Genomic DNA, 18798 nt, shown 5'->3' on the forward strand with positions numbered 1-18798 from the left:
CGTTCACCATCGAAGCCAAGAACCAGAAGTGAGGAAATCCGTGGGTCTCCTATGCTGGTTTTGGGATGGTCCACATCACAGTGTCACCATTTCAGTGGTCAGACATGAGATTGGGTTCATGAAGGTGATTTAATGATGGTGCTTAGCTCTTGCACAGCACATTTCACCCAACGATCTCCAAGTGCTTTGCAAAAGATGAGCATCAATACCCCCATGTTACTGATGGGAATCTGAGACAGATAAAAGGGGGAAGTGACTTGATCAAAGTGTCACAGTGAGACCCAATGAGACTCACTCCTCTCCCAGAGCTCGGGATCGAATGCAGGAGTTCTGAGTCCAAGTCCACTGGGCCATGTGATGTCCGAGGTCCATATGAATTTACGTACCCCTGTTGTGCCATTTCATAAGGAAATTGCAGGTCCAAACATACACTCATCACAGTCCAAATGTGGAGTTGGACCTGGAAACACAGGCCTCGAGAATCTGAGCTAAAGAAAGAACTTCTTGGGATTTGGAGTTGCTGAGGCCAGTCTCTAGGGGGAGACACATCATGGGCAGTGAACCAGTGTAGTAGCTAAGCACACTAGAGCTACTTGAAAAATGGAAACACAATTTTGTGAAAAGCTTCAAAATTGCACTCTGGAACTCTTCAAAACTTCAAAAGAAGGAGAAGTTTTGAAAAATTACAGAGTGAAAAGAGGAAAAAAGGGAGCAAAAGGGAAAGAAAAATGAAACAAACACACACCCTGGAGTTAATTATTCTGTTGCGTTTAAGTGGTGAAAAAGTAGAAAAATCAAAACATTGAAATTCAAAAGTTGACATTTTTTCAGTTTTCTAAAACTGTAGCTGAGGATAGAAGATATCAGGTATATTTAGGATATAGAGGTGAAATATAAGGTCTCAGGCCAAAGACAGACTGACATGAGTAATTAACCGATGAGCGACCCTGGATCACAAACTGAAACGGTTACAGTAGCAGCTGTGTTAACTGCTGGTGTTTAGGAAACAGAATATTGCAGTGTATCAGGGAAAGCCACTTCGAGTATTTTTAGCATTTTCACAGACATATAGTGCCTGAAATGTGCTAACCACAAGTTGTTAGTGAGTGATGTAAATGTCAATGAGTCTAAAGGGAACTAAAAAAATAGCCAATGAAAAATGAGCATGGGTGGTGGGTATAATAGGCCAGGGGAAACTAAGTCTCCCCTAACCCAGGTCATGGCCCTGGCCATGCTCTGTCCCAGGACCCTGCCCTTGCTCCCCTTTTCCCTCTAAGCCTGTGGGAGCTCAGGCGGGCCGCTGGCCTGGCGTGGCTCGGGCCAGCCTGCCCAGGGGTGGGGCAGGCTCAGGGGTTGGGCTGGTGCTTGGGTCGGCTGGTGGCCTGGGGGTCAGGGTGATTCAGCTGGGGGTCCTCCAGCCATGGTGGTGGAGGAGGCCTCAGGGATCCAGCAGGCGAGGGATAGCAAAAGGGGCTGGGTAGGGGCAGGGCCTCAGGTGGAAGGGGTGGGGTGGGGCCACCCCAAAGCGGGGGTTCACCCACCTCCAGGAAAATAGAGCAAATTTAGTGGGGTGAGGAAGTATAGGTGAGGAAAAGGAGTTGAAGCCTCCACATATATATATGAACCCAGTGGGCATCAGCATAACATGTTGTAAATGCTGTTTTCTTGCCTGCATCCTTTGGCAGATGCCACTGATGATGATGAAGATGATGATGAGAAGGAGGTGAAGGAACAGGGGGAAGATAATGATTGACACCCCAGGGTTCCCCTGCAGGAGATGTGAGTAATGCCAGTCAAAGGTAAACACTTTGCCTTGTCTCTCTATCTGCCATTGTATTTCTGTGCTTTTGTTTGTTTGCTCGGTGGATTTGTTAGTAAAGGGATCTGTGATAAATTGCAATTGTTTAAGACCATAAGAACAGCCATGCTGGGTCAGACGCATGGCCCATCCAGCTCAGTATCCTATCTTCTGACAGTGGCTGGCATCAGGTGCTTCAGAGGGAATGAACAGAACAGGGCAATTATTGAGTGAAGCATCCTCTGTGGCCCATTCCCAGCTTCTGGCAGTCAGAGGCTAAGGAGACCCAGAGCAAGGGGTTGCATCACTGTCCACCTTTGGCCATCACAACATCCCCTGACAGTGAGTTCCAGAGTTTGAATGTGCATTGTTTGAAGAAGTATTTCCTTTTGTTTGTTTTAAATCTGCTGCCTAGTAATTTCATTGCATGACCCCTAGTTCTTGTGTTTTTGTGAAGAAATATGCCAGGTGGACAGGGCATCCCAGACTGCTACTCCATCAGCTACACCAGCTGCACAGCCAGCGGGGACCACCACTACACCAGCTTCGACAGGCACAGGTTCGACTTCCAGGGCAGCTGCCTGTATCAATTGGCCAGGCGGTGCCAGGAGTGAGAAGAGCTGGTGGATTTCCAGGTCCTTTGTTCAGAATGACCACAAGAGCCACCAGAGCCATGCAGGTCCAAGTGTACAGAGTGAACATCATGATCAGCAGGGACTATCCAGGGCATATCCTGATAAGTTTAACAGCCTGGGTCTGTGATTAGCTGCTTCTCCATTCTGTTCGGCAGCTGCTGCACCCCATTTCAGAGGTGGCTGCATTTCACTGCTGGAAGGCACATTCGGGCTTTGCAGGATGATGTCTCTCTGCCACTTTAACCGGTCCCTTGCCCATTGCTCACATGGTCATCAACCTGCCATACAGCACCGACGATGGAAAAATCTCCCTGTACTGGAGATGGCAGGATGCAGCGATTCAGACCGACTTCCATCTCACCATCGCCTTCAACTGGCAGAGCCGGGTTACGTTCACCACCCTGAGCACCTACACCAGCGCCATGTGCACTCTCTGTGGGAACTTCAGTGGTGACAAGGGAGACAAGCTGACCATGAGGGATGGCAGAGCAGCCCCAAACCCAATGGCCTTCAGGCAGAGCTGGCAGGTGGTGGAGACACTTAGCTGTGCCGAAGTTGACACGTGTGGGTGCTCCAAGCTAGGAGCCATCTAGAGAAAACAGAGGAGAATCTGTGCGGCGTGCAGGATGATCCTAGCACATGATCCTAGGGCCCCTCTGAGAGCACCACTGCAAAGCTGCTCTTGATATAAAGGAAAGAAGCAGAAGGCTCCCTCCTTCCGGAGGTTCTGTGAGTTCGGGGCACAGCTGGCCTTTCCAGCACTGCGCTGGGCCTCAGTAGGCAGACGGTCCCCACTGACCACAGACAGAACGACGTTTTCCCCAACCCATCCAAAGAACAATTAGGTCCCAAGAGATATTGCATTGGGCTGCAATATCTGTCCCAGTGCCCACAGAACAGGACACTGCGGTGGCAAAGGGAGCAACATGGTCCCGTCTCCAGTGGCCAACTCGCCCCACATGGGCAGGCCTCAAGCAATGTGCCTGTAGCTCAGCCTTGCATTTAGTGAATGTCAGTATCTGAGCTCTAGCTGTGCCTACGTGGCTTCTCCATTTGGTGTTTGCCAGCTTCCAAATCATACAACGCGGTGAGCACTGTTATGGGGCTAGCCAGACATTTAAAGGCACACTGCCCTCATTCCCATACTCTACACATACAACTGTAAATGTCTCCTCTCTGCCCCAAAACTAGATCAGCCAGACCGAGTCCTCTGATGCGGCTCAGAAAGAATTAGCGCTGGTGATTGAACCTTGGTGGCACCACTCTCCTCTATGGACCATGTTTCTGATCCAGTGAAACAATTACATTCCTCCAGCTATTAAACAAAAGCAGGTACTGAAATGCCAGAGAAAAACCCCAAATCTCTTATCTTCCACCCCTCAGGTTCCCAATTAACCTCTGAGAAGCAGCGAGAGAGAGATTTTTCCAATCTCCCTCCCTCTATCTCTGCTTCTTTCCCTTATATCAAGAGCAACTGCCAGGCCGTAGACGCTGGTGACTGCTTTTCTCACCGAGTTTTCAGGACACATCTGTTTCCATTCAGACCCCACGCCATCCTGCCAAGCTATGAGTGTACTTGGCTCTCCGGTTAATTAATGACAGAGCCAGGCCCTGGCTCTCTCAAAGAGCATGTCTACATGCCAATAAAAGACCCACAGCTGGCCCGGGTCAGCTGACCCAGGCTTGGACTGCAGGGCTGTACAGCTGCGGTGTAGACATTCTGGCATGGGCTGGAGCCTGGGCTCTGGGACCCTCCCTCCTCGCGGGTACCCAGAGCCCGAATACCTACACTGCAAGTTGGTAGCCCCACGAACCCGTGTCAGCTAAGATGGGCCAGCTGCGGGTGATCTGTTACAGTGTAGACATACCCAAAGAGACAAACAAGGGGATCCCAGATGTTCCTCTTTGCAGATATTTGAATGTTTGGACTCTACTCTGAAGCATTAGCAAACCCAGATAAATTGCTACACTGTTTGAATTGAGGCCAATGACTGCTCAGACACTGACTAATTTCTGGTAAATTCTGTAAATATCCCACATGCTGCCAAATCCCGATTAGCCAACATGCTTCTGCTTGGACCCTTCCCCCCAGACAAACAACTACAAAAGACATTTCACCAGTTGAATCCCAGAGATCCTGAGTTCTTTGAAACCCCGGAGAAGGAAAATAACTTATTTTCGCTGGCCTGGTAAATTACCACTGGCCTGCGAAGGACTAGACATTGTACAATAGCTACCGTGTGTACAGCCTACAGGATAAGAGTTAACTCAAGGAGTGACAGCTTGGGGCGCTCTTGGTTTTGCTTCTCCCATTACTCGGATCTAGATTGGATCTAGAAATCCTGGTCTCGCTTAGTGTCAACGGGAGTTTAGCTAGTGTGTCCTTGTAGTGGAGCGGACTGCCCCATTCCCTGAGAGTGTGGGCTGTGACAGGCCAGGGCACCAGCACAGACAGGGAGCCAATTAAAGAAGGGCTTATTGAGAGCCAATCAGGGCCCAGTTTGGAGACAGCCAATCAGGGCCAGGCTCAGACATATATAAAGGCTGCTCAGAGCAGGAGCAGTCAGTCTGTCCCAGGCCTTCAAGAGGGGAAGGTCAGTCTCCAAGGGTGAAGACTAGCACCATGGACAGAGCAGTGCTGGCCAGGCTCGGTGAGTCTAGAGAGCTTGAGCCCATAGCTGCCAGGCTGCAGGACCTGAAGGGAAAGGCCTAGCGGGTGCAAGGGGCCGTAGGGGAAGCGGCCCAGGGAAGCAGATGGACGAGGGGAGAGAAGGAGGACAGTGAGGCTGCCACCAGAGGGTCCCTGGGCCGGGACCCAGAGTAGAGGGCTGGCCCGGGTTTCCCCCCCACCCTTTGCAGTACACCCAGCCCTTGGCCGCAGGGAGCGGCCTATTATAGACTACGCCAGATCCCTGACAAGAGGGATTGGACTCAGAGGGCGGTTGGACATGGTGGCTGGGGTGTAGGACTGCTGATCACCAACCCCCGGAAGGGGGTGCAGATGGGCTAAGGGGCACTTCCGGAGGGCAGTGGTCTCGAAGAGGACACCGCCAAACAGGCAGCAACGCGGGTCCAGAGACAGCAACAGAGGGCAGAACAATGGATGGGACACCACCAGGAGGGGGCGCTCCACTGGACAGAGCTAATTCCCGGAGTCACCAGCAGGAGGCGCCAGGTGGTGAGTCCCGACCTGTTACAGTCCTGCAGAACTAGAGCCTGGCAATTGCTCTTGGTACAAAGGAAAGAAGCAGAGAGAGGGAGGCAGGACAAAACTCTCTCCTGCTGCTTCCCAGAGGTAAATTGAAAGCACCAAGGGGCTGAAGAGAAGAGATTTTGGTTTGTCCTCCAACCTGCTCTTGTTTAATGGCTGGAGGAACATCATTGCTTCACTGGAGGAGAAGCATGGTCCATACATTATTGAGGTTCAGCCTGTTGCTTCACGAGTTCTGTTGAAACATCAACATTTCTAAGTCGTCTTAAACCAACTAGCTGAGTCAGATTCCTTTGAAAGGTGGTGTGTCCCAGGAGAGTGCAGAATAGGGTTAGGGATCTAAATTTGGGGTCTTTTCAGCTAGTGGTTGTGGAGATAAAAGCCCTGGAAAAAATCCTCATTTTTCATAATGTTTCTAGGAGGGTGACTTTTTTTGCTCACAGATAGACACCAAACTATTGATGCCATGCAGGTCAAAATGAATCATAGAATATCAGGGTTGGAAGGGACCTCAGGAGGTCATCTAGTCCAACCCTCTGCTCAAAGCAGGGCCAATCCCCAAGTAAATCATCCCAGCCATGGCTTTGTCAAGACTGACCTTAAAAACCTCTAAGAAAGGAGATTCCACCACCTCCCTAGGTAACCCATTCCAGTGCTTCACCCCACTCCTCGTAGTGAAATAGTGTTTCCTAATATCCAACCTAAACCTCCCCTACTGCAACTTCAGACCATTATTCCTTGTTCTGTCATCTGTTCAGTCTAGATCTATCCTCTTGGAACCTCCTTTCAGGTAGTTGAAAGCAGCTACCAAATCCCGCCGCTCCACCTTCTTCTCTTCTGCAGACTAAATAATCCTAGTTCCCTCAGCCTCTCCTCATAAATCATGTGCGCCAGCCCTCTAATCATTTTTGTTGCCCTCCATTGGACTCTTTCCAATTTTTCCACATCCTTCTTATAGTAGGAGGCCCAAGATTGGACACAGTACTCCAGATGAGGCCTCACCAATGTCAAATAGGGGGGGAATGATCACATCCCTCGATCTGCTGGCAGTGCCCCTATGTATCCAGCCCAAAATGCCATTAGCCCTCTTGGCAACAAGGGCACACTGTCGACTCATATCCAGCTTCTCGTCCACTGTAACCCCTAGGTCCTTTTCTGCAGAACTACTGCCTAGCTACTCAGTCCCTAGTCTGTAGCAGTGCATGGGATTCTTCTGTCCTAAGTGCAGGACTCTGCACTTGTCCTTGCCGAACCTCATCAGATTGCTTTTGGCCCATTCCTCTAATTTGTCTATGTCCTTCTGTATTCTATCCCTACCCTCCAGCATATCTACCACTCCTCCAAGGTAGTGTCATCTGCAAACTTGCTGAGGGTGCAGTCCACACCATCCTCCAGATCATTAATGAAGATGTTGAACAAAACCACCCCCAGGACCGACCCTTGGGGCACTCCACTTGAAACCGGCTGCCAACTAGACATGGAATCATTGATCACTGATCACTACCTGTTGAGTCCGACGATCTAGCCAGATTTCTATCCACCTTATAGTCCATTCATTCAGTCCACACTTCTTTAACTTGCTGGCAAGAATACTGTGGGAACCCATATCAAAAGCTTTTCTGAAGTCAAGGAATAGCACGCCCACTGCTTTCCCCTCATCCACAGAGCCAGTTATCTCCTCCTAGAAGGCAATTAGGTTAGTCAGGCATGACTTGCCCTTGGTGAATCCATGCTGACTGTTCCAAGCTGCAGAACTTGTGGATCTGAACGTGGAGGAGGCCTGGAATTACTTTAAATCAAAGTTGCAGAAACTATCAGAAACCTGCATCCCAAGAAAGGGGAAAAAACTCATAGGCAGGAGTTGTAGACCAAGCTGGATGAGCAAGCATCTCAGAGAGGTGATTAAGAAAAAGCAGAAAGCCTACAAGGAGTGGAATATGGGAGGGATTAGCAAGAAAAGTTACCTTATTGAGGTCAGAACATGTAGGGATAAAGTGAGAAAGGCTAAAAGCCATATAGAGTTGGACCTTGCAAAGGGAATTAAAACCAATAGTAAAAGGTTCTATAGCCATATATATGAGGAAAACAAAGAAAGAAGAAGTGGGACCACTAAACACTGAGGATGGAGTGGAGGTTAAGGATAACCTAGGCATGGCCCAATATCTAAATAAATACTTTGCCTCAGTCTTTAATAAGGCTAATGAGGAGCTTAGGGATAATGGTAGGATGACATATGGGAATGAGGATATGGAGGTAGATATTACCAAATCTGAGGTAGAAGCCAAAGTTGAACAGCTTAATGGGACAAAATCGGAGGGCCCAGATAATCTTCATCCAAGAATATTAAAGGAAGTGGCACATGAAATTGCAAGCCCATTAGCAAGAATTTTTAATGAATCAGTAAACTCAGGGGTTGTACCATACGACTGGAGAATTGCTAACATAGATCCTATTTTAAAGAAAGGGAAAAAAGGTGATCCGAGTAACTATAGGCCTGTTAGTTTGACATCTATAGTATGTAAGGTCTGGAAAAATTTTGAAGGAGAAAGTAATTAAGGACATTGAGGTCAATGGTAATTGGGACAAATTACAACATGGTTTTACAAAAGGCAGATCGTGCCAAACCAACCTTATCTCCTTCTTTGAGAAGGTAACAGATTTTTTAGACAAAGAAAATGCAGTGGATCTAATTTACCTCGATTTCAGTAAGACATTTGACACAGTTCCACATGTGGAATTATTAGTTAAATTGGAAAAGATGGGGATCAATATGAAAATTGAAAGGTGGATAAGGAACTGGTTAAAGGGGAAACTACAATGAGTCGTACTGAAAGGTGAACTGTCAGGCTGGAAGCAGGTTACTAGTGGAGTTCCTCAGGGATCGGTTTTGGGACCAATCTTATTTAACCTTTTTATTACTGACCTTAGCACAAAAAGCGGGAATGTGCTAATAAAGTTTGCGGATGACACAAAGCTTGGAGGTATTGCTAACACAGAGAAGGACCAGGATATCGTATAGGAAGATCTGGATGACTTTGTAAACTAGAGTAATAGTAATAGGGTGAAATTTAATAGTGAAAAGTGCAAGGTCATGCATTTAGGGATGAATAACAAGAATTTTAGTTATAAATTGAGGCACATCAGTTGGAAGTAACAGAGGAGGAGAAGGACCTCGGAGTATTGGTTGATCACAGGATGACTATGAGCCGCCAATGTGATATGGCCGTTAAACAAGCTAATGCACTTTTAGGATGCATCAGGCGAGGTATTTCCAGCAAAGATAAGGCGGTGTTAGTACCGTTATATAAGGCACTGGTGAGACCTCATCTGGAATACTGTGTGCAGTTCTGGTCTCCCATGTTTAAGAAGGATGAATTCAAACTGGAACAGGTTCAGAGACGGGCTACTAGGATGATCCAAGGAATGGAAAACCTGTCTTATGAAAGGAGACTCAAAGAGCTTGGCTTGTTTAGCCTAACCAAAAGAAGGCTGAGGGGGGATATGATTGCTCTTTATAAATATATCAAAGGGATTAATATTAGGGAGGGAGAGGAATTATTTAAGCTTAGTAACAATGTGGACACAAGAACAAATGGGTATAAACTGGACAATAGGAAGTTTAGACTTGAAATTAGATGAAAGTTTCTAACCATTAGAGGAGTGAAGTTCTGGAACAGCCTTCCAAGGGGAGTAGTGGGGGCAAAAGACATATCAAGCTTAGTCTTAAAGCCAGATAAGTTTATGGAAGGGATGGTATGATGGGGTAGCCTAATTTTGGCAATTAATTTTGGCAATTGATCTTTGATTATCAGTAGGTAAGTATGCCCAGTGGTCTGTGATGGGATGTTAGATGGAATGGGATCTGAGTTACTGCAGATAATTTTTTTCTGGGTGCTGGCTGGTGAGTCTTGCCCACATGCTCAGGGTTTAACTGATCGCCATATTTGGGGTCGGGAAGGAATTTTCCTCCAGGGCAGATTGGCAGAGGCCCTGGAGGTTTTCGCCTTCCTCTGCAGCATGAGGCACGGGTCACTTGCTGGAGGATTCTCTGCAGCTTGAGGTCTTCAAACCACAATTTGAGGACTTCAATAACTCAGACATAGGTTAGGGGTTTGTTATAGAAGTGGATGGGTGAGATTGTGTGGCCTGCATTGTGCAGTAGGTCAGACTAGATGATCATAATGGTCCCTTCTGACCTTAAGGTCTGAGTCTATGATCACTTTCCTCTTCTCTAAGTGCTTTGGAATTGATTCCTTGAGGACCTGCTCCATGATTTTTCCAGGGACTGAGGTTAGGATCCTGTAGTTCCCTGGATCCTCCTTGTTCCCTCTTTTAAAGGTAGGTACTACATTAGCCTTTTTCCAGTCATCTGGGACCTCCCCCGATCCCCATGAGTTTTCAAAGATAATGGCCAATGGCTCTGCAATCACATCCACCAACTCCTTTAGCACCCTTGGATGCAGTGCATCCGGCCCCAAGGACTTGTGCTTGTCCAGCTTTTCTAAATAGTCCTGAACCTGCTTCTTTCTGCACAGAGGGCTGGTCACCTCCTCCCCGTACTGTACTGCCCAGCGCAGTAGTCTGGGAGCTGACCTTGTTCGTGAAGACAGAGGTAAAAAAGCATTGAGTACATTAGCTTTTTCCACATCCTCTGTCACTAGGTTGCCTCCCACATTCAGTAAGGGGCCAACACTTTCCCTGACCTTCTTCTTATTGCTAACATACCCTGTAGAAACCCTTCTTGTTACTCTTAACATCACTTGCTAGCTGCAACTCCAAGTGTGATTTGGCCTTCCTGATTTCACTTTTGCATACCCGAACAATGTTTTTATATTCCTCCTTGGTCATTTGTCCAATCTTCCACTTCTTGTAAGCTTCTTTTTTGCGTTTAAGATCAGCAAGGATTTCACTGTTAAGCCAAGCTGGTCACTTGCCATATTTACTATTCTTTCTACACATTGGGATGATTTGCTCCTGCAAACTCAATAAGGATTCTTTAAAATACAGCCAGCTCTCCTGGACTCCTTTCCCTCTCATGTTGTTCTCTCAGGGGATCCTGACCATCAGTTTCCTGAGGGAGTCAAAGTCTGCTTTTCTGAAGTCCAGGATCCATATTCTGCTGCTCTCCTTTCTTCCTTGTGTCAGGATCCTGAACTCAACCATCTCATGGTCACTGCCTCCCAGGTTCCCATCCACTTTTGCTTCCCCTACTAATTCTTGCCTGTTTGTGAGCAGCACATCAAAAAGAGCTCTGCCCCAGTTGGTTCTTCCAGCACTTGCACCAGGAAATTGTCCCCTACACTTTCCAAAAACTTCCTTGATTGTCTGTGCACTGCTGTATTGCTCTCCCAGCAGATATCGGGGTGACTGAAGTCCTCTGTGAGAATCAGGGCCTGGGATCTAATAACTTCTGTTAGTTGCCTAAGGAAAGCCTCATCTCCCTGGTCTGGTGGTCTACAGCAGTCTCCCACCACGACATCACCCTTGTTGCTCATACTTCTAAACTTAATCCAGAGAGACTCAGGTTTTTCTGCAGTTTCATACTGGAGCTCTGAGCAGTCATACTGCTCTCTTACATACAATGCAACTCCCCCACCTTTTCTGCCCTGCCTGTCCTTCCTGAACAGTTTATATCCATCCATGACAGTACTCCAATCATGTGAGTTATCCCACCAAGTCTCTGTTATTCCAATTACATCATAATTCCTTGACTGTGCCAGGACTTCCAGTTCTCCCTGCTTGTTTCCCAGACTTCTTGCATTTGTGTATAGGCACTTAAGATAAGTCGCTGATCATCCTGCTTTCTCAGTATGAGGCAGGAGTCCTCCCCTTTTGCACTCTCCTGCTCATGCTTCCTCCTGGTATCCCACTTATCCACTTACCTCAGGGCTTTGGTCTCCTTCCCCCAGTGAACCCTCCTCACTAGGTTAGCCAGCCTGCTTGCGAAGATGCTCTTCCCTCTCTTTGTTAGGTGGCTCCCGTCTCTGCCTAGCAATCCCTCTTCTTGGAACATCTTCCATGGTCAAAGAATCTGACACCACCTGCGTAGCCATTCGTTGACTTCCAGGGTTCAAAGGTTTCTGCCCGGGTCTTTTCCTTCCACAGAGAGGATGGACGAGAACACCACTTGCGCCTCAAACTCCTTTATCCTTCTTCCCAGAGCCACATAGGCTGCAGTGATCCGCTCAAGGTCATTCTTGGCAGTATCACTGGTGCTCACATGGAGAAGTAGGAAGGGGTAGTGATCTGAGGGCTTGATGAGTTTCGGCAGTCTCTGTCACATTGTGGATCCTAGATCCTGGAAAGCAGCACACTTCTCGGTTTTCCCGGTCGGGACAGCAGATAGATGACTCAGCTCCCCTGAGGAGGGAGTCCCCAACCACCACCACACACCTCCTTCTCTTGGGAGCGGTGGTCATGGAACCTGCATCCCTAGGACAGTGCATCTCATGCCTTCCAATCGGTGGAGTCTCCTTCTGCACCCTTCCCTCAGATGTATCATCTAGTCCACTCTCCGCATTAGTCCTTGTGGAGAGAACATGAAAACAGTTTCTCACCTGTATCTGCATTTCTGGTACATGGATGCTCCTATTTCTTCTTCTGAAGGTCTCATATTGCCAATTTTCCTCACTGGCCTTTTGTCCCCGCTGCGCAGCCTGCTCTGATTCTTCAGAATGTTGTTCCCACAGAAGCATATCCTGATGTCTGTCCAGGAAAAAGACGGTTACTCACCGTAGTAACTGTTGTTCTTCGAGATGTGTTGCTCCTATCCATTCCAGTTAGGTTTGCGCGCCGTGCGTGCACGGCTCTTCGGAACATTTTTACCCTAGCAACTCCGGCGGGCCGGCTGGGCGCCCCCTGGAGTGGCGCCGCTATGGCGCTGGATATATACCCCAGCCGGCCCGTCCGCTCCTCAGTTCCTTCTTGCCGGCTACTCCGACAGCGGGGAAGGAGGGCGGGTCTGGAATGGATAGGATCAACACATCTCGAAGAACAACAGTTACTACGGTGAGTAACCGTCTTTTCTTCTTCGAGTGATTGCACCTATGCATTCCAGTTAGGTGATTCCCAAGCCTTACCTAGGCGGTGGGGTCGGAGTGAGACATGGCAGAGTGTAAGACTGCTGAGCCGAAGGCTGCATCGTCTCTGGATTGCTGCACCAACGCGTAGTGGGAAGCGACGGTGTGGACAGAAGACCAGGTGGCCGTTCTACAGATGTCCTGGATAGGAACATGGGCCAGGAAGGCGGCAGACGAGGCTTTCACTCTCGTAGAGTGAGCGGTGAGGTGGCATGGTGGCACGCGAGCAAGCTCGTAGCATGTCCGGATACATGCCGTCACCCATGCGGAAATTCGCTGAGAGGAGACCGGTTCGCCTTTCATGCGATCAGCAACCGCTACAAACAGCTGGGTCAAACGCCGGAAGGGCTTCGTCCGCTCGATATAAAAGGCGAGGGCCCTGCGGACGTCCAGGGTGTGAAGCTGTTGCTCACTAGGTGAGGCGTGCGGCTTCGGGAAAAAAACCGGAAGGAAGATTTCCTGGTTGAGGTGGAAGGCCGACACCACCTTAGGAAGGAAGGCCGGGTGTGGACGAAGCTGCACCTTGTCTCCGTGGAAGACGGTATACGGTGGACCAACCGTTAGGGCACGGAGCTCGGATACTCGTCTTGCTGACGTAATCGCGACGAGAAAGGCCATTTTCCAGGAGAGAGAGAGTAGGGAGCACGTGGCCAGGGGCTCAAAGGGGGCTCCCATAAGCATGGCCAGAACTAGGTTCAAATCCCAGGATGAGGTAGGACGCCGTACCGGTGGGTACAAGTGGTCCAGGCCCTTAAGGAAGCGGGAAACCATCTGGTTGGAGAAGATGGACCGCCCTCCTACGGATGGACGAAAGGCGGACACGGCTGCCAGGTGTACCTTCAAGGAGGAGACCGCGAGCCCTTGTTCCTTAAGGGACCATAGGTATTCCAGGATCGTAGGAATAGGGACCAGGAAAGGATTAAGGCCTCTCTGATCGCACCAGAGTGCGAAACGCTTCCATTTTGCGAGGTAGGTGGAGCGAGTGGAAGGCTTTCTGCTTTCAAGCAGGACTTGCTGCACCGCTGCCGAACAGTCCTGCTCCGCGTGGGTCAACCACGCAGGTACCAAGCTGTAAGATGGAGGGACTGCAAGTCCGGGTGGTGGAGTCTGCCGAAGTCCTGTGTGATGAGGTCCTGCCATAACGGAAGGGGAATGGGATCCCGAACGGAGAGCTCGAGCAGCAGGGTGTACCAGTGCTGCCTCGGCCAGGCCGGAGCGACGAGTATCAGGCGGGCCCTGTCCCTCCGAAGCTTGAGTAGCACCCGGTGAATGAGCGGGAACGGAGGAAAGGCGTAGAGGAGGTGATCCGTCCAGGAGTAGAGGAATGCGTCCGACAGGGAGCCTGGAGAGCGACCCTGGTAGGAACAAAACTGGTGGCACTTCCTGTTCTCCTTGGAGGCAAACAGGTCTATCTGGGGAAACCCCCACCTTCGGAAAATTGTGTGCACCACATCTGGACGAAGGGACCACTCGTGGGAGAGGAACGACCTGCAGAGAAGGTCGGCAAGCGTGTTCTGCACTCCTGGAAGAAAGGATGCTGCCAGGTGAATCGAGTGGGTCACACAGAAGTCCCACAGGAGCATCGCTTCCGTGCAGAGCAGGGAGAAGCAGGCTCCGCCCTGCTTGTTCACATAGAACATTACCGTCCTGTTGTCCGTGAACACCGCCACACAGCGCCCTTGGAGATGGGCGCGGAAGGTATGACACGCCAAGCGGATCACCCGCAGCTCCCGGACGTTGATATGGAGGGAGAGCCCTCGGGGCGACCAGAGACTCTGGGTGTGCAGGTCACCAAGGTGGGCCCCCCATCCCAACGCCGAGGCATCCGTGGTCAGGGTGACGGATGGGCGAGGAGGGCGGAATGGGACTCCTGCACACACGACCTCTGGGTCCAGCCACCAGCTGAGCAAACCGAGGATTGGCTTCGTGACCGTGACCACCATGTCCAAGGGGTCGCGGTGCGGATGGTACACCGACGCCAGACAAGATTGAAATGGGTGAAGGCGCAGCCTCGCGTACGTGGTCACGAACGTGTAGGACACCATGTGGCCCAGGAGGTGTAGGCAGGACCGAACCGTTGTCGTGGGAAAGGTGTGCAGGTCCCGGATGATGGAGACCATCGTCTGGTGCCGAGGTCGAGGGAGACAGGCCCTGGCCAAACTGGAGTCCAGGACCGCTCCGATTAACTCCACTTGTTGTGATGGGGCTAAAGTGGACTTCTTGGCATTGATGAGAAGGCCCAGGAACCGAAACAGGGCCAGTATCTCGGCCATTTGATCTGCCAGCAGCTGTCGGGATGGCCCGCGAATCAGCCAGTCATCGAGATATGGGTAGACGTGTATGCGACGACGGCGAAGGGCTGCGGCAACCACTGCCATGCACTTGGTAAAGACCCTCGGCGTGGTGGAAAGGCCAAAGGGTAGTACCGCAAACTGGTAGTGCGCATTGTTGACCACGAACCGCAGGTAGCGTCGATGGGGAGGGTAAATCGCGATATGGAAGTACGCGTCCTTCATATAGAGAGCGGCAAACCAGTCTCCCGGATCCAGGGAGGGAATGATGGTCCCCAGGCTTACCATGGAAATTTGAGCTTGAGCAGGTACCTGTTGAGCTCCCTGAGGTCTAGTATAGGTCGGAGACCTCCTTTCACCTTGGGGATGAGAAAATATTGGGAATAAAATCCCCTGCCCCGCCTGTCGTGCGGCACGTCCTCTATGGCACCCAAGCTCAACAGAGTCTCGACCTCTTGCAAGAGGAATTGCTCGTGAGAGGGGTCCCTGAAGAGGGACGGGGAAGGTGGGTGGGAGGGAGGGGGTGAAACAAACTGGAGGTGGTAACCAGACTGGATTGTACGAAGTACCCAGTTGTCCGTTATTATTTGGGACCACGCTGGGAGGAAGTGGGAAAGGCGGTTGCAAAACAATGGGGAAGGATCCGGTAAAGAGTCTGATGGGCTGTCCTCGGGCTTGCCATCAAAATGCCTGCTTGGGGCCTTGAGGGGCCTTGGAAGGCGCCTAGGCCTGGTTGCGCCCGTTGCCCGACAGTCTACGGCGGTTCAGGCTGCCTCTCCTACTATTATACGTCCGCGACCTGGCCTGAGTAAAGGGCCGGTAGGGCTGCCGCCAGAACGACCTCTGCTGGGTAGCCGGTGTGTGCATACCCAAGGTGCGAATAGCGATTTGACCATCTTTGAGGGTCTGAATCCTGGAGTCTGTTTTCTCTGAAAAGAGACCCTGAGTGTCAAAGGGGAGGTCTTGGAGGGTGTACTGCACTTCGGGCGGCAAGGTGGAGGACTGCAGCCAGGAGATGCGCCTCATGGTCACTCCCGAGGCCAGGGTTCTGGCTCCTGAGTCCGCCGTGTCCAGAGCGGCCTGGATGGAGGACCGGGAGGCTTTCCTGCCCTCCTCAAGGAGGACCGAGAACTCCTGTCGGGAGGCTGTTGGGATCAGCTCCGAAAATTTAGCCAGGGACACCAAAATATCAAAGGTGTAGCAAGCGAGGAGAGCCATCTGGTTGGCAATCCGGAGCTGGAGACCCCCTGCCGAATAGACCTTCCGGCCCAACAGATCCATGCACCGAGCGTCTTTAGACTTTGGCGCCGGAGCTGGTTGCCCATGTCTCTCCTGGTCATTGACGGACTGCACCACGAGGGAGTCCGGAGTCGGGTGCGTATATAAGTACTCATAGCCGGTGGGAGGAACCAAGTACTTTCGTTCGACTCTGCGAGCGGTGGGAGGGACGGATGCCGGTGACTGCCAGATGGTAGTGGCATTCTTTTGTATAGTGCGGATGAATGGGAGGGCCACCCGCAGCGGGGCCTCAGCTCCAATCACCTTGGTTACCGGGTCATCATCCTCCGCGACCTCCGCCACTGGGAGGTCAATAGCCTTCGCCACCCGGCGAAGAAGGTCCTGGTGGGCCCGCAGGTCAATTGGAGGGGGGTCCGCCGTAGAAGCCCCCACCACCGCCTCATCCCGGGAGGAAGATGAGGACAGACCCTGGACCACGGCCTCTGGAGGTGGTTCTTCCAGGGGGTGGGAAGCAGCCTCGGATCCCGGATGCTCTGCGGGAACAGGTGGTGGCGGGGCCTCACCCGGTGGTGATGGGGGAGGCCTGCTCACCGTGGCTTCCAGCACCCTGCGTTCGGCGCCCGTGGGCTGCGGGGCGAAGGGGAGCCCTTGAGCCTCATGGTAGGCCCAGGGGGCCCAAAAGCCCCACTGTTGTGGTCCGAGGTTCTGGCCTTGGGGGTCGGCCTGGAGATCTCTACCACTGCCCGCCTGAGAGGTGACCGAGGGCTGGCGAGAAGGCCATGGGGGGGCCGAGGCACTGAGAAATTGTGCCGTCGATGCCGCCAGTCTGTCCCTCGACGGTGCCGAGGATCGGTGCCGGTCGTCGCGGTGCCGGGATCGAGAGCGGGACCATCGACTGTGTCGGTGCTGGGAGCTTGACCGCGATCTCGACCGACGGTGGTGGGAGCGGCTTCGGGAGTCGCGGTGCCGGGAACGGTACTGGGATCTGGACCTCCTGCGGTATCGGCGGTCGGGTGACCGGGACCGTGAGCGTCTCCGGGAGTGCGACCGGTACCGCGATGTTGAGCGGTACCGGGACTGCGACCGGCGCCGAGACGGGGAGTGGTACCGCGATGGTGAGCGGTGCCGGGACCTGGATCGGCGTGATGGTGACCGTCTCCGGGATCGGGACCAAGACCTGGAGCGCCGTCCATCCCGTCTGTCAGGGGAAGGGGGCCGCATCATAGCCGGCTTGCCCGCTGACTGAACAGCCCGCACCGGCGGTGCCGGGGGCCGGAGGCTCGGTGCCTCTGTGAGCTCGATGAGCTCTCTCTCCGTCGAGAAGGTCTCGGGCGTTGACGGGAGATGTAGCTCGACCGCGGTTGGCACCGGGGAGCAGGGAGATACCGGACTCAACGGCTCTTGGGGTGCCGGAGTCGACGGGACCTTGCACGGATTGTGCACCACCACAGTCGGTGCCGGAGGTGTCGGCGGTGGCTGGGTGAGCGGTCCCGGTGCAGGAGGCTTAGAGGCCATCTGTGCTGTCTTCCGTTTCCTCGCCGGGAGAGGGAACGGTGCCGGGACGCCGGTGCCGGCTGCGGAGTTCGAACAGTCTCGGTACTGGACCGGCTCGGTGCCGCTGGTGCGCTGTGCGCTGAGGAGGACTTCGGCGCCGCTGGGATCGGCGCGGGAGGGCGAAGTGCTGACGCCATAAGGAGCTGCTTTAGTCGAGAGTCCCGCTCCTTTCTAGTCCGTGGCTTAAACGCCGTACAGATAGGGCACTTATCTGGCCAATGGGACTCCCTGAGGCAGCGCAGGCAGGAGTTGTGCGGGTCCCCGATCGGCATGTGCTGCTGGCAAGCCAAACAGGGCTTAAACCCCGGTGCCTTGGGCATGAGCCCGCACCGGTTGTGGAAGAAGAGGGGCGAACCCCCCCTAATTTCCTAACTACACTATATCTAACTAGACTATTTAACTAAGTTAACTACCTTAACTACTTAAACAACTATATACATATAGCAAACAGAGAAACACTAGGGCTGTGGAGGTAAAGGAGCACTCCACTGTTCCAACTGGCCGTCACGGGCGGCAAGATGGAACTGAGGAGCGGACGGGCTGGCTGGGGTATATATCCAGCGCCATAGCGGCGCCACTCCAGGGGGCGCCCAGTCGGCCCGCTGGAGTTGCTAGGGTAAAAATGTTCCGAAGAGCCATGCACGCGCGGCGCACACACCTAACTGGAATGCATAGGAGCAATCACTCGAAGAAGAATCTTCATTTCTCTTATGCAACACATGGTTGATACTTGTTTCTCCAGACCTTGAACCTTCTCTTCCCATATGGAGAGCAGCTTGTACTTTGTACAGACAAAGTCGCTTCTTTCCTGTGGAAGAAAAACAAACATGGCACATCCTGTGCAGGTCACAACAGCTGATAGCTCACCATCCATAGCACCTACCTTCTAAGAGCTTCCTCAGCTGTTGCAGTTACTCCTCAAAGTAGCCTATAAGATGAAAGCCTCAGTGGGCTCTCCCCAGGCGAACTCCCAGTCAAACTCCCTCTGTTA

Source organism: Mauremys reevesii, linkage group 24 (assembly GCF_016161935.1).
Source record: "Mauremys reevesii isolate NIE-2019 linkage group 24, ASM1616193v1, whole genome shotgun sequence".
Taxonomy (NCBI): domain Eukaryota; kingdom Metazoa; phylum Chordata; order Testudines; family Geoemydidae; genus Mauremys; species Mauremys reevesii.